Here is a 12,057-nt window from a genome sequence, read left to right on the forward strand (position 1 = left end):
AGATTGGAGATCCCACAACGAAATAAACAAATCACGTTTCAAAACCAAAGTTGATTGAAATTAAGGCTGCATTTACAAGATTAATTCACAACTTTGCCCGAGAAGGCCACATTAGTATTGCTGCCTTTCTCAATTACACACTATTTCAGTTAAGCGGGATTCTCCACTTACGCAGGTACCAAAACAAAACATAGAAGCTGCTAGATGCAGAACCAGATATTCGCCTGCAATTATCGCCAAATGAATCTTTTTAAAAAAAAGCGACCCCAGGTATCTCATTAATTAATTAAAGGCGTGTGGGCTCCGGAGAGACCTGATGCAGGTCTTTTGATTTGACTCCCGTAGGCGACCTGCGCGTCGTGATGAGGATGAAATGATGATGAAGACGTCACATACACCCAGTCCCCGTGGCAGGGGAATGAACCAATTATGGTTAAAATTACTGACCCTGCCGGGAGTAGAACCCGGGACCTCAGTGACCAAAGGCCAGCACGCTAACCATTTAGCCACGGAGCCGGACAGATGTCTCATTAAACGTTTATACGTTATTTTACATTGTCTTAATTTTGGCCTACTTTTGCACCATAGTTAGTAAAATTAAATTGGAATTTTCTTCCATAAAGAACAATAAAAATTACAAATAACAAGTAATGAACGAGTGTGAGTTTGAATTTAATTGGATGTAATGATTAAATTGGAGGAACCAAGTTTATTGTGTGGAGCTTACGGTACTGCTGCCGTCATCGATAACGTAAAAATCTCTTGTAACGCAAATGTTTGATTTATTGACGAAGAAATTATATGTATGTCCGGGTTTTGACAATATCGTGTATATTGGTGGTAGTTGATGGCAAATTCAGAAATTTGAAAATCAAGGTCTTCAAAATACAATTGTTTCATTGCATAGAAATAGCTCTATTGTTTTTTTCTTCTTCTTATTCCTTTACTAACAGTCCTCTTTTTCTACTACCAGTAACATTACCCCTAAACACTCCTAAGACAGGGTAGGGTTAAAGGCATCCGCCATTGAAACTGGTTCTAGAACGCAAGTAAAAAAAAAAAAAGTTGGAAACCACTGCGTCTATCTCATTTGGAACTTTGAGATAAAAAAAAACAAAAACCACAAGTCATTTACAATGCTCTATAAGTTCATAGCTATTAAAGAAAAAATCACATTATAGACGGTTATATGATTTAAACTTGGACATATTGATTACAAGCCCCATGGATTTACAGTATATGTGAAGCATGTAACCCTAGCGTGTACTGCTACTACTACTACTACTACTACTACTACTACTACTAATGTTTTATGTTAAATCCTGGATGGATCCTCAACTGTTTCACAACCACCTGTCGTAGATAGCCTAGCCCTAGGCTCACTGAATAAGCCTACTAGGGAAATGATAACTGATGTGGTTTTCCGTTGCTTTCCTCGATGAGCTATTACCTCCCTGGCTATTGCACATCACTCTACCAACCCCACAGAAATGCACGCACCCGTCGACCCTATGAGCGACACTTCCGCACCATTCGTAACATTGCTAGTAACGTTATCACTTTCATGATGTCTATAAAGCCAAGGATGAAACCGATAATTTGCTCTAGCTTGTACCAAAAGACAAATAATAATAATAATAATAATAATAATAATAATAATAATAATAATAATAATAATAATAATAATAATCTTTCTTTCTTAATCTGCTTACCCTCCAGGGTTGGCTTTTCCCTCGGACTCAGTGTCCTGGAGCGTGAGACGTTGGGTCGGGGTATACAACTGGGGAGGATGACCAGTACCTCGCCCAGGCGGCCTCACTTGCTATGCTGAACAGGGGCCTTGTGGGAAGATTGGAAGGGATAGACAAGGAAGAGGGAAGGAAGTGACCGTGGCCTTAAGTTAGGTACCATCCCGGCATTTGCCTGAAGGAGAAGTGGAAATGAAATGTCGTATGGCTTTTAGTGCCGGGATATCCCAGGACGGGTTCGGCTCGCCAGGTGCAGGTCTTTCTATGTGACCCCGCAGGCGACCTGCGCATCGTGATGAGGATGAAATGATGATGAAGACAACATATACACCCAACCCCCATGCCATTGGAATTAACCACTTAAGGTTAAAATCCCCGACCGGCCGGGAATCGAACCCGGGACCCTCTGAACCGAAGGCCAGTACGCTGACCATTCAGCCAACGAGTCGGACGAGGAGAAGTGGGAAACCACGGAAAACCACTTCCAGGATGGCTGAGGTGGGAATCGAACCTACCTCTACTCAGTTGACCCCATTCCAGCCCTCGTACCACTTTTCAAATTTCGTCGCAGAGCCGGGAATCGAACCCGGGCCTCCCGGGGTAGCAGCTAATCACACTAACCACTAAACTACAGATAATAATAATAATAATAATAATAATAATAATAATAATAATAATAATAATAATAATAATAATAATACCTTTTTACGCGCGGAATCTGATAACCGATTACGATTACTAGAGGCCTTCATATTCAGTCCAACTGAAAAGAAAAGCCTACCTACGACATAGATTCTGTTCATAATGAGTTTATTTTGGATACGTATAAATATATTATGGCCGTAGGCCTATATCAAGAACAGCAGTATGTCGATCTACTACATAAATATGTCAACAGTTTTAATCTGTTTGAATTGTCATTATTACGTGCATAATTTTTATGAAACGTTTTAAAATATTGTACTAACAGTCGATGAAACCTACATAATTCACAATGAAACGAGTTTCACTATTTGTGAATATGTTTATTTACACTTGGAACGACCAGTGTCGCCAACGGTTCCGTGGTGTAGTGGTTATCACGTCTGCTTTACACGCAGAAGGTCCCCGGTTCGATCCCGGGCGGAACCACTTTTGAGATTTTTATTCTACGTTAATAACGGCATACCAGTACTAACGTTATCCATATGAAGTTTTGAACTATGATTTTCCAAAATGTCCAGTATTTTTTTAAAATTTAATATTGAGGGGCTCAGGCAACCATTTAAAACGAAATTGATAATATTTACCAAACTACCTATTCTTATTGAAGCAAGCAATCTATCACTAATATCTGCCATTAATGATAGACAAACAGTTTTAGGTGATCTAATTAGGAAGAAGAAAAATAACACCAAATGTGCAGTGTGAACAAAAAATACAGTGTGCATAAATATTTAACATACAGTAATCTTCATTATAGACTGTTACGCGTTCAGTCTGAAAGCCTCTTTGAATTTAGTAACCGCCGCCACTTTCCTCTATCTGTAACTAGTTCTGTGCACTCGCTTAACTCTATATCTCTTATCTTTAAGTTGTTAAAAGCTGAGTCTAACCATCATCGTCTTCGTCTCCCTCTACTCCTCTTACCCTCCATAACTGAGTCTATTATTCTCCTAGGTAACCTATCATCCTCCATTCGCCTCACATAGCCCAACCACCGAAGCCGGTTTATGGGTACAGCTTCATCCGTCGAGTTCATTCCTAACTTAGTCTTTATCTCCTAATTCCGAATACGTTCCTGCTATTGTTCCCACCTGTTTGAACCAGCAATCATTCTCGCTACTTTTATGTCTGGTACTTCTAGCTTATCCTGAGTCCACCCAGCTTTAATTCCCATAAAGCAAAGCTGTTCTGAAAACAGACCGATTAACAGATAATTTCATCCGGAAACTGACTTCCTTCTTACAGAATACTGTTGATGGCAACTGCGAGCTTTACTGCATCTTGGTTCAATCTCACTTATTATATTTAAGTACAGACATTAACATTTTCACTTGCCTAGGAGGGCCTAAAGTCTCAGATCTAATACACTGATCCGCTATAGAGCTGTAGGTGTCGTCAACAGAAAAGCGGGCAAGCGTTATGCCCCAGCCTTGCATTCGGATACAATATGCAGAATAATCTGTAGTGGGAGCTTGCATTCGGGAGAGAGTTCGAGCCCTACTGTCGGCAGCTCTGAAGATGGTTTTCCGTGGTTTGCCATTTTTACACCAGGCAAATGCTGGGTCTGTACCTTAATTTAAGACCACGATCTCTTCCTTCCTTTTCCTATCTCATCGTCGTCGTAAGACCTATCTGTTTTGATGAGACGTAAATCAAATTTTAAAACGGTCTTGATATTTCCTATAGCGAACTTCTTTTTGTATTTGCTCCGCTAAATATTTGCGTCAAAGTGGCTCTCTGTTAAACCCTATGGAATAATTAATTCGTGGATATTTGGACTTAAGCAGATTGCTATTGAGTTCAGGGATGTCTTCATGCATGAGGAAGCCCGGGCTTCCTAAGATCTTGTATTCACGAATCAGAAAAACTTTCCTGCGCAGACGAGGATGTATGATATTGCTGAAAATTGAAAGCCAGTGGGTGGGAGTCGTTCTGATTAGGCTAGTGGTTCGTCTCATGAAACTGTTCAAAGTTGGGTGTTGACGACTAACTTTACATGACAGCTGGTTGAACAGGTGGACATACAAAGAGCGGAAGACCGAAATATTTACAGATGCGTAAGGAGGTTGCAACAGACCGCACGTGATATCATTTGCCAACTACGGTATGATTAAAAACCCGCTGCAGTTCTCTCGTTATATATTTTTTTAAATTTATTGGCTTTAGGTACCAAACCAAACAGACAGCTAGGAATACATTAGAATAAAAAAACATATACATTAAATATACACTGAGAATACGTCTACACATATGAATCTTCCATAATATTACACTGTGATGACGTTCTGAGTGCTTATAGAACGCGGACGTAGAAACACACAGAGAAAAAGGAACAAATTGGGACACTGCAACTGTAGGATGTTTACGTATTTTTTCTGAAGTAGTATCACGTCAAACTTCATAATCTTAAATCGGCGTCTTTTAAGAATTTGGCGATTGCATTATACACCTTTGGTTGTTGGGATCTCGTTATAGATAACCTTGACAGAAGTGTTCCACGTCTGCAATGCAATTTCCTCAAGGATTCTACGTAGAGTGCTCACATTTATATTTGGATGTTCTTGGTATTTCAATGGAAATAGGGGTGATCTCCAAGAAAACGGTACAAGTGCAGCAGTGTTTAACAAAAACGAGCATGCTTTCCAAAAAGGCGCTGTAAGGCGGAGATCGTAACTTTGGACAACCCTACTCTACCAAGCAGACCTCCTCGTGGTTTCATTCACTGCTACAATGACGTCGCGTTTCCCCGTGACGCAGATTGGGTAGGCAACACACCCCACACATCGCGAGTAACGAATGACGTATTGCGGGCGAGTCCAAGAGGGAGCCTTTGATCTGCGGAAACTGAGAAAGAAACATTTATAAGAGGTTTAAAATAGCTAAATGAAGCTTGAGAATAATGAAATCAAACGAGTGAACAATTCTATATTCGGAATTGTGGTACTGTGGGGTTGTCTTAAGGTTTATTGCTCAGTAAATAATTTTGTTTAAGTGTTTTTCTGACATTCGTTACACTACTGTCGTCAGTTCCTAAGAGGCGAAAAGAGGTTCTTTAATGAGCCCGTAAATCTACGAATGGCCAGGCTGAGTGGCTCAGACTCCAACTTAGCAGGTTCGATCCTGGCTCAGTCCGGTGGTATTTGAAGGTGCTTATATATGTCAGCCTCGTGTCGGTAAATTTACTGACACGTAAAAGAACTCCTGTGGGACTAAATTCCGGCATCTCGGCATCTCCGAAAAACGTAAAAGTAGTTAGTGGGATGTAAAGCAAATAATATTATTAATCTACGGATGCGAGTCTTTCGCAGTTCAGCCAACTCACAGTATCAGGATTCGAACTCGCTATCTTGAGCAGATGAGGTGAGGGTCTAACCAAATTCACTACGCAGCCGTTCGCTAATTGTCCGGTTCCTTCGCTGAATGGAATGGTCAGCATAATGACCTTCGGTTCAGAGATTCCTGGGTTCGATTCCTAGCCTGGTCGAGGACTCGTCTTGAACATTCGAATTGTCCGACTCGTTGGCTGAACGGTCAGCGTACTGGCCTTCGGTTCAGAGGGTCCCGGGTTCGATTCCCGGCAGGGTCGGGGATTTTAATCTTACTTGGTTAATTCCTACGGTATGGGGGCTGGGTGTATGTGTTGTCTTCATCATCATTTCATCCTCAACACGACACGCAGGTCACCTACGGGTGTCAAATAGAAAGACCTGCACCTGGCGAGCCGAACCCGTCCTGGGATATCCCGGCACTAAAAGTCATACGACATTTAATTTCATTTCATTTCATTGGAATTCATCAAAGGTAGGGTGCCATCCTCGCAGACGTGAGAGGCATGAATTCGAAAGACCTGAACCAGACCTCTTCGGAGGTCTTATTTTTTATATTTTTTATTTAATCCGTTTACCCTCCAGGGTTGGTTTTTCTCTCAGACTCAGCGACGGATACCACTTCTACCGCCTCAAGGCAGTGTCTTGGAACGTGAGACATTTGGTCGGGGATGCGCCTGGGAAAGAGAACCAATACATCGCCCAGGCTGCGCTGAACAGGGACCTTGTGGGGAATGGGATGATGGGAAGGAAGCGACCGTGGCCTTACGTTAGGTGCCATTCCGGCATTTATTTGGAGAAGTGAGAAACCACGTAAAACCACTTTGAGGATGGCTGAGGTGGGAATCGAACCCTCTCTACTCATTTGACCTCCCGAAGCTGAGTGGACCCCGTTCCAGTACTCGCACCACTTTTCAAATTTCGTGCAAAGCCGGTGGCAGCTAATCACACTAAATACTACACCACAGAGGCGGATCGGAGGACTTATGCCATTGTTGTTACCCATTTTACTCACCTCTGCCTCTTACGACAGATAAGAGGTACCGTGGATGTATTCAATGCTCCCATCCAGAGGGGGAAAAGGACAAAGGGCCGTACTTCTGTGCTACATTTTCGTTTGACACACACACTTAATTATCTCCTCAATTGTAATCACGTAGGCTGACTACATTTCAGGTCCAGGTAAAACTCCCTAACATCGTCGAGAATCAAACGTGGTGCCTCCGGGAAGGAGGCAGGCACGGTACCCCTAGGTCTGGACGATGGCCTCTCGATTATCATATGTCCAGAAGCTTGGTTGGGAGGTTCTTCTATATCCCCCTTATTTTCCCGAATTTCACCTCTTCCGTTCCTTATCGAACAATGTGTGCAAGGCCTCTCTTTTCGTGATGAAAATTATCTTCGAACTTGGCTTGTCGACTTCTTTAATGCCAAACTTGCATATTTCTGTAGGCGTGGAATTGAGAATTTGCCCCATTGTTGGCAGAAAGTAATTGATAATGCAACATATTTTATTACTGATGATGCTTACTACTACTAAACGTTTTCATTCCTCCCCTGAAGAGGGGGGGGGGGCCTCCCAGACGGATAAGCCGTCTCTCAGGCCGGGAGATTTGTTACGGTGAAGGAGATGTGCGGAGAAGGTGAGGGGATGGGCGGCCGTGGCCTACACTACGAGCTGTCCCGGCATTCGCCTTAGTGCAGGAGAATAGAAAACCACCGAAAACCATTCTCAGGACAGCCGACGGATGGGGCCAGCCGAGAAGTCCAGCACTGTGCCCCAGGCCCTACTCCCGAATGCAGAGGCATAGAGCAACGGTAGAGCCGTGGCCAACTTTCCTCTGCTCGGTTGGCCGGTCAGAGTACAGAGCTGTTGGACCACGGGCAAGCCGTGGCCTCTTAAGGGACGAAACTCAAAGGCCGAAACCCATTCTGCATCTACCGACCGATGATGTTTTTTGACATCAGTGTGTTGTTATATCGCCATTGCATCCCATTATCACAAATGTGCGACAATTAAGTGAGTAATAATATTAACACTTCTTGTCACACCATAAATGCTACGGACTTATGCATTAACCTAAGTAACATTGTATTAGAAAGCAGGACAGAGTTGTGACGAAGTAAACGATTCGATTATAACCATAACCATAGACGTCCATGAGAGCGACACACAATAGAGCTATTGTAAGTGGTAGATGTTATTCACTAACAGATAGCGTGGCAGTGTTAATGAGGGACAGTAAGAAGCATGCGAATACAGTTTTAAAAGCTCCTCTCCGGTTACCATGACACCACCAATAATGAAACACATGAATACGTGTAAGATAAAGAAGCGATTTCAGGAGGCCAGATGGAAGACTCCTGCTTGTTTTATTTTGTCTTGACGATGTGTTTGTCAGTCAGTCAATTAGTCGCTAATCGCTATGTCTTGACCTACCCATTGTCCGATAGTCGTTTTAGATATTTCAAAGGAGTGGGCATCCTGTTAGCCTATTCTTTTTTCACTCTGGGGACGAAGCGACAGTGACCTTAATTGAAATACAGCCCCAACATTCGCCTGCTGTGAAAGTGGAAAACCACGGGAAATCCTCTTCACAGCTGCCGATAGCAGGGATCGAACCGATCAGCTCCCGAGTGTAAGCAAACAGCTACATGGCCAGAACTGCTCCGTACTTGAGTACTGAGTTCATAAACGTATGATCAGCTATTTTCATGTGAAAGCAAAACGTCCGCTAAATCTTGCACGTCAGATTAAGACGAAAATTGTGGAATATATATATAAGTATGAATTCAGAGTTTATATTTATAGATATGCGTTTTATTATAATTTCTTCTTCTACTTCTTCTTCTTTATATTTTTCCCTCGGACTCAGCGGGGGATCCCACCTCTACCGCCTCAAGGGCAGCGTCCTGGAGCTTCAGACTCTGGGTAGGGGGATACAACTGGGGAGGATGACCAGTACCTCGCTCAGGCGGCCTCACCTGCTATGATGAACAGGGGCCTTGCGGGGGGATGGGAAATTTGGAAGGGATAAACAAGGAAGAGGGAAGGAAGTGGCCGTGGCCTTAAGTTAGGTACCATCCCAGCATTTGCTTGGAGGAGAAGTGGAAAACCACAGAAAACCACTTCCAGGATGGCTGAGATGGGAATCAAAACCACCTCTACTCAATTGACCTCCCGAGGCTGAGTGGACCCCGTTCCAGCCCTCGTAGGCTCCTATCACTTTTCAAATTTTGTGGCAGAGCCGAGAATCGATCACGGGCCTCCGGGGGTGGCAGCTTATCACACTAACCACTACACTAAAGAGGCGGACTTAGAATTCCACTGTTGAATTTAGAAATAAAAGTAACTTAAAAGCAACCAAAGATGCAGCGAAATATTATTTTGTTAAACAAATCTATTTAGTTATTGTGTGCCGCTTTGACACACCCACACTGAGTGAGAGAAGTGAAATACATAAATTAGATAATCTTATAACAGAATGCACTGCATGAATGTATAATATTATAAAGATTTGGAATAAATATGTTTAGGGAAACTACAATCGCATCGTTATTCAATAATGGGCAGAGTGCCCACTTCCTCACGAATATAGTCTCTGGACCCAGTCTTTCAAATAACAATTGAATTAGATCGGCTCGCGAAGTGCAGGTCTTTTGATTTGACTCCCGTAGGCGACCTGCGCGTCGTGATGAGCATGAAATGATGATGAAAACGACACATACACCCAGTCCTCGTGCCGGCGAAATTAACCAATGATGGTTAAAATTCTCGACTCGGATCATGCATTTTATGATAATCTGCATTACTATTATTTGTGTCTATTATTAAATAATTCATTACAGATCTAGCCTCTGTGGCTCAGGCGGCAGCGCGCCGGCCTCTCACCGCTGGGTTCCTTGGTTCAAATCCCGGCCTCTCCATGTGAGGTTTGTGCTGGACAAAGCGGAGGCGGGACAGGTTTTTCTCCGGGTACTCCGGTTTCTCTGTCATATTTAATTACAACAACACACTCCAATATCATTTCATTTCATCTATCATTCATTAATCATTGCCCTAGAGGAGTGCGACCAGTTTCGGCAGCCGGCACAATTCCTATCCTCGCCGCTAGATGGGGGCTTCATTCATTCCATTCCTGACCCGGTTGAATGACTGGAAACAGGCTGTGGACTTTCATTTTCATTTTTCAAATTATAGATCTCAACGGTGCCTAAGTTCCTATTTTAAAAGTTATGAGTGGAGCCTGGAAATTCAGGCATTTATTTTTGCTAAAACAGGCAGGCAAATAAGCACTTAACATTTAGGAAATAGGCAATAAAGTAATTAAAATAGGCATTTATAATGACAAAAATGGGACACCAAAACAATAGAGATGCTTTGATGTAAGCTACGTAACGCGCATCTACATCACATTTTAGTACTGAATCTCACATCCTCTTGTGGGCGGGGATGATAGAATAACGTCAATGGGGCCCTATTCCCTGTCTGCCGTAAGAGGAGGCGACTGAAAGGGGGACCAGGGCCTCTCAACTTGGGATTGTGGGTCTGTGACCACGGTTCCCCTAGCTGAGTTTGGCGTTGCTTTCACTTACTTGTGTCAGGTTCCTCGCTCTCACGTTTCTTGTCCGACCTCCGATGATCCACTCTTGTTGTTTTCCGACCCCGACGGTATTAGATTTGCGAGGCCATAGGGGTCTTTCATTCTCACGTTCTTCGTTAATAGAAGATGGTTACCGAATTGTTCTTCCTTTAAAACAATAATCACCACCAGCACTGAATAATATGAGCAAAGAAAAATAAACATATACCTATTATTTTTGCTGTAAATGTGGATTTTATTTTGGACTTGGAATGTTTTGGTTGGAACATGATAGTAATCATCAATTCAAAATTCTGTCATGTAGATGAATGAGACGCTAAGTCTCTGCAATCAAGTATTTTGCGTTAACATTGAAATATATCAATAATTAAAAGCTTTATTACAAGTGTAAATTCAAGAATAATGTTTTAATTGAATTAGTTATTGTTCACCAAATAGATCTTGACACTCGAAAAATATTCACATTGTGTTATAAACTCTCAGATCAGGCACACATTCACTCCCGTCCCCTTCGCAGACAGGCTCATTGTCCACTAATTCAGGTAGATTTTCATAGGAAGCATCGATGAGGTCCTCGTAGAATTTGAGGCTCTCCATTTCTTGCTATTCCATTCTATTGCTTTTTCAGTAGGTTGTCTATGTCTATGAGCTTTTCTTTTTTCACTTGAGCACCATTTGGAATAATATTGTTTCCTAATCTCTTTTCCTTCTTGAGAATACTTTTAGGGATATATAGATCAGAGCGGTAATGTACTTCACCCTGAACAGTAACTCCACTGCTTGTTTTTCTCAGTATTATTCTCTGACGTGGAATTATTTTAACAGAACAATCTTCCATGTTATTAATATATTTCTTGGTAATTTAAACGAATGTATGTGATCTTACGAACTGATAAACCTCTGTGAAATGAAACCTATGAACTATGTTAAGTGAGATGGATGAGCAGTTTCAATGGCTCCTGTGGACTTGGCAGTTCTTGCTTGCCATTACCCGAAGGACTTGGCGGTTATTGCTTGAAACTGCAAATTTCTACATGCATTTATAACAAAAACTGTTGGGTTTTGCTTATGAGTAATAAAATATAACCAAAGAATTCTCCATTGCACACATAATGGCGTATACAGCTTCAAAATGTCAGAAATTGGACTTGGCTGGTTTTGCACATTATGTCCTCATATGTTCTAGAACAAACATGTATCTTATGCTTCATTATTTACAATAATATTTTGTGATTTTTTATCTTTTTCTTTTTGACATGAATATTATGACTTCCTAAAATTTGTGTAACGTAACACGACCTTGGTCGCCAAAGATGCGCGGGCTACAAGTTAAGTTCCATTTGAGTTTGAGTTGCAGTTCTCCTTGATATAACTCATTTATTGAAAGACAAGGAAAGGGCTAAGAGTGGGAAGGATTGGCAGTGGCCTTAATTAAGGTGCCTGGTGTGAAAATAGAAAACTACGGAAAGGAAAGCCATCTTCAGGACTGCCGACAGAAGGGTTCGAACCCACTATCTCCCCAAATACAAGCTCACAGCACCGCGACCCTAACCGCACGGTCAGCTCACTTGGTTCTTTCTCCTACATAATTTTTAAAAATATAAATACATAGATCATCATTATAGACTGTTATGCCTTTCAGCGTTCAGTCTGCAAGCTACTGTCAATTAACTA

The 12,057-nt window shown here is 42.1% G+C and overlaps 1 non-coding gene across 1 annotated transcript; it reads left to right on the plus strand.

The window, feature by feature from the left end:
* The first annotated feature begins 2,806 nt into the window (after positions 1 to 2,806).
* TRNAV-UAC (transfer RNA valine (anticodon UAC)) lies at positions 2,807 to 2,879 on the plus strand. The gene has a single exon. It is a non-coding gene; the product is annotated as a tRNA-Val (tRNA).
* The last annotated feature ends 9,178 nt before the right edge of the window (positions 2,880 to 12,057 follow it).

This window comes from Anabrus simplex, chromosome 9 (genome assembly GCF_040414725.1).
Source record: "Anabrus simplex isolate iqAnaSimp1 chromosome 9, ASM4041472v1, whole genome shotgun sequence".
In the NCBI taxonomy this organism is placed as follows: Eukaryota; Metazoa; Arthropoda; class Insecta; order Orthoptera; family Tettigoniidae; genus Anabrus; species Anabrus simplex.